Source organism: Montipora capricornis, chromosome 10 (genome assembly GCF_036669925.1).
Source record: "Montipora capricornis isolate CH-2021 chromosome 10, ASM3666992v2, whole genome shotgun sequence".
Classification (NCBI taxonomy): Eukaryota; Metazoa; Cnidaria; class Anthozoa; order Scleractinia; family Acroporidae; genus Montipora; species Montipora capricornis.
In genome coordinates, this window is record NC_090892.1 from 45,783,299 (window position 1) to 45,788,298 (window position 5,000).

A 5,000-nucleotide genomic window follows, 5' to 3' on the forward strand; every position below is an offset into this window, starting at 1 on the left:
TATCTCTTTGTCACCGCCTATTTACCATGTCTACATTTAAGAAGAAAAGAAAGCAAGGAAATCAGTAACGGTGTACCAGGCACTTTCATTTGTCTAACATATATTTTACTTCAAAGATCTTTAATCATTAAATCAATTGTAATCATTTTACGATGAGATATTAAGGTTTAATTGATTTAAATCTTATGTCCATAGGAAGGCCCTCCTTCGAAAATGCTGGAGCCAGGATCCTTTACAAAGACCAAAGCCATCGGAAATCGTCAGAATCCTGATGGAAAATCCTGAGCTTGTTCATGCTTGCATTGATGTTCCGGGTACAACATGCATTACAGAAAAATAGCATGGAAAACTTCAATGCAAAGCAGCCTACTGCGTTCCGCCGTAAGGGACGGCTCAGTCAAACCACTAGCTTGAATCGATCACGCGAATCGAATGAAGGAGCCCACAAACAACATGGCAGTCACATGACCTGGATTCCCAGAAAGCAAGGCCAATAGCCAGAAGAGACGAGAAGAGACTGCCGGGGGGGGGGGGGGGGGGGGGGGCCATATAAAAAGGGCTGGGTGCTGGTCGTACCTTTTAGGGGTTAAAAAAGCGGTTTTGGTATACCTCTTAGATTGTTCAGCCTCAAAAGGTCTACAGAAGGAGCTTTAGCGGTGCCTTTTAGGGTATTGAGCCGAAAAAGTATGACAGGAGATATTTGACAATTAACTAATTTTTAATTTTGTCGAATTAAAACCCATAAGTGAGGGATTATAGGTCGTTATGAAAGGAATGCGTTCGGGTTTGTTTGTCTGTTTAGGTTGCAGGGTATGTATGCGGGGAATGTCTGCGGCGCGTTGTATTTGTTTAGCAACAATGTTGCGTTTGTAACCTCGTTTCAGAAGGTATGTCGTTAGTTCAGAGGTGCGAATCTTGAACGTGTCGTTGGTAGAACAAATTCGTCGTAAGCGGAGTGCTAGGCTGAAAGGAATGGCTTTTTTGTGTGTAGAGGATGACAAGAAGAGTAAAGTAAATGTTGGTGTTTGCTCGTAAATAGTGCCAGTAGGAATGGAGTTGTGAGGATCAGTGCTTAAAAAATGATCACAAACATTAATACCTTCATTATCCTCTACCGTCGTCTTTTTCATTCAGTCTGTTTATATTTTTCATCAATTCGTCATAGGTCTGTTAATCAACATGGTGGGAAAATGTGAAATAAAAATGACGGGGGAGGAACAGGGGTAGATCTCCAGTCCCTATCCCTACTTTTGAGCCAATTTCTCCCTCCTCCCTCCTCCTCCCTAAACGTTTACCTCACAACGCCTTCAAGGATATAAGTTGTGGTTTAATTTTGTGTTTGGTTTGAAAAGTTCATTTTTTTTCAAACCAATTTCCTTTTTTTTTTTAACTGGTTTAATTTTTTTAGAACACTGCCCATTTTAAAATATTTGGATATTTGTATATAATTACTTTTATGTGAGTATGCATAAAATAAACTAAATAAATCATTTTAAGATGTTTCTATGATGCTTTTAGATGGTAGAAGGGAGGAAAGGATGTTAAGTTCTTTTTTAGACCCCCTAAAAAACCAAGGCCCCGTTATTTCAACTACACCCCCCCCCCCCCAAAAAAAAAAAAAGTTAAATTAAAATCCTTTTTTGTACAGTTGATAAAAATAAAACCAGTTTTTAACAAAATGAACTGGCTTTTATTAAAATTCAAACCAAGAACAAAATTAAACCACAACATATATGCCTGAGTAAGAAGTAGACATTAAGGCGATAAATGAACGGATTATACTTATTTCAGAATGAATGTTACGGTACTTACATTTCAGGTCCAATGGGCTCAGAAATTTGTTCGTTTTGCGAACGCTTGATAACTAGGTTTCACCAGTGAGTAGTCTTTAACAGGCTTGTTACTTACCGGCGACCCTGTTACGTATACGATACTCATCTTTCTCCTGACGAGGTGCCGCCCATACTAGCAATGTCAAAGCGACGAAGTGTTGATGTTGTATTGGCCAAGGAACTTCCATCAGTCTACAACATAGGAGACCGCTGCAGACCTCCCTTCAAGGGTATACGTGGAAGTATCCTCCTCAGAATTGAGGCAATTGCTAGGAAGAAGAATCTCTCGAGGATTCTGGTGCTCCTTTATGCCACAGAGAATCAGACCATTAACGGGTGGACTAGATTAATATTGCCATGCGGAATGAAGTGGGTACCTCCCAACAATAGATGCGCCAGCAACTAACATGTCGAATGTGTTTGAGTTGCTCAGTCAGTCGTCAAAGATCAAGGACAGGCTTAAGCTCAACACCATAGATGTTGTTTACATGTTGATCAAGCACTTTACGCCAAGGCTGTGGAAATCAAATGGGGAAGCAAGGAGAACATTATTTTTTTGGAATATCTCAGAATAAGAGCCTTTCATACTGTCAGCACGTTGCTGGGAATTGTCGGATATTACACGCCTTCAAGAGTTCACTTGCTTCATGTACATCTCAAATCCAATTACCAGTGACGCAAATGACCTACGGTACCGTCTCTTCTGTGCCAGGAAAGAAGACATTGACTCCAACCAGCTGCCACCATGAATTGACACTCTCTGCAAGCACTGGCACTTGGCGACCAAGCCAACTACCAGACCACAAAATGGCACCGAAGCTTTCAGACCTGCACACAGATGCCCTCTCCGGTTTTGCATGTGTGGAGGCTTATAAAGAGCAGGCTAACAGTTAACTGATTGAGTGGAGGGCCAAAGCCCATGGCTGTGCTAGAGATATTATCCTTTACAAAGATATGTTAAAACACCCTTTAGCATTTATTGATCTTATATAAACCAGAACCTGTTCAGATTATTCAGCATAAAACACTAAGGGCGCGTTCGATTGACCCTATTCCGGAATAAGAATACGTGGAGTGATGATTAAAACGGTATCATTGACGTTTCGAAGCAGCAAGCATAATAAAAATATGTTTAAAATAGCATTTTAGCAAGTGTTTGACAATTTTAATGTGAATCTCCGCAAAAACGAAGGATTTCTAACTTACATATATTTGATGGATTATAATCTATGATATTAGTGACGTCATTTCATTACGTGATTAACACAAGAAAGCTATACCATTGGCATTGGCTATCATACAAAAAAACAAAGTAGAGGAAGCAAAGTTTCCAAAGAGGTATCGCAGCCTTTGTCCCTAAGAGAGGTAAGAAATTCGACATTTTGGGTTTCTGGTCCATGAACTAATACAAACACTGTAATTTCTGAAGGTAAAAATACTCCCAACTTTTCCTTTTCTTCCTCCTCCCTACTTTTTCCTCCAATTTCTGGCCCCTCCCAACTTTTTTGGGCCATTTCTCCCTCCTCCCTACTCTCCTCCTCCCCCTCAAAAATGTTGTTGTTGTTGCTAAAACGCATTTAAAGCTCTGATGATTATGTAAAGACTTAACATTCTCTACGCATTTCAATTATATGACTTTCATGTGTGTTCGCTGCAAACATTAATTTTGCACTGATCATGTTACTGTAGATATTTTTTGCTGATTCGCATTAAATAGCGAGATTTTAGGCTCCAGAGGTAGAAATTTACATCATCATATCCAACAAATATTCAAAATAATGTGGAAATTGCCGCTAACAGGAAAAGTGGATGTAACAGTATCTCAGGGAAGGGGAAACTTATCAAGTTGTAAACCTATATGCTCTTTTACTCGGCCCAAATACACTATCAGTAGATGCCAATTTGTTTAAACCATTAGACATTCAATACTTCTTGTTGATACAGTTGTTATAGGTACTGTCTATATATGTATGTCTATGTAAAGACAAGTGACTGTGTTATAAAACTTTACTTTGTAATTAATGGATGTTACAGACATCACTGTCAGCAGAAAACAAAGCGTTTTCTCCTTCGTTGATTCTGTTCGTCGAAATGTCAAATTATTCGAAAAAATTTCTGTTATTGCCAATAAAAAGGAAGGTAATGTTTTGATATTTTAAATATTTTACATCGCGTGTTGTTGATAGATATCGCTCAAGTCACGTTGTTCAGGTGGCAAATCACCCAGCTTACAATACAGGACCTAACATAGGGTTGGCGGGATGCGGGATAAGCCTTTTTTTCTCTGGCGAGATGCGGGATGAAAGTAGTTTTGTAGGCGGGATGCGGGATAAGTAGAGATGTGCAGGAAGCGGGAAGTTTTTTATGGCGGGATGCGGGAACTGTCTTTATTATTATGTACGGGAAATGGGATGGAAGACTCCCATTTACACAAGTGTTTTATTTTCTAAACACCGATAAAGCCCCACTGAACAGTCCGATTTCGTCAAAAGAAGCCATTGAATTACCAGTTGGTGAATTTGAAAAACGTTTCACCTGATAACAATTGAATGACGTCAACCTAATCATGTATGTAGTCTCTGTATTGCCAACACTGCTGAAGTTGAAATAGTTTCTTTGTTCGATTTAAAGACCACATGTGTCATACCTGCCCCATCGCTCCTGTGCGCAGCTCCTCATGCTAACAGTGTTACTCCACATTAAAGTAGAGTTGTAAACTTCCCGTCATTGTGTCAGTTTTTTTTTATTCCAAAAACCTCCCTTATCGTTACAGTAGCTATAGTTTTTAACGTTAGAAAAAGGTCTTTTATCACTATGGTGTAAAACGAAGTTTTTTTTTATGAAAACATAAATATTTCTTTAAGTTCCCGGTTAATCTAATTTATTGCTACGACTCTAGTGCGAAGATTGTTTACATTACTCATTAACAAGAAGATGTTTCAACAACAATATTACATCGCTTTAAACTAATTGGGCAAAAACATTCAGATAGTAAAAAACTTCATATTTGTTAACCTTTTTCTTCGCTTTTGTGTTTGGCAGTATTGTGATTTGCGATAAATTCAAGTTGCCGTGTTCTTAAGTATGTTTTTGCATCTCATAGATGTTTAGATTTTCAATTACAAACTCGGTTTTGATTAAAACAGACAAAGAAATGTAAATATTCAA

At 38.6% G+C, this 5,000-nt stretch overlaps 1 pseudogene; it reads left to right on the forward strand.

The window, feature by feature from the left end:
* The window catches only part of LOC138019922 (uncharacterized), a 21,716-nt pseudogene extending 21,206 nt beyond the window's left edge, over positions 1 to 510 (forward strand).
* The last annotated feature ends 4,490 nt before the right edge of the window (positions 511 to 5,000 follow it).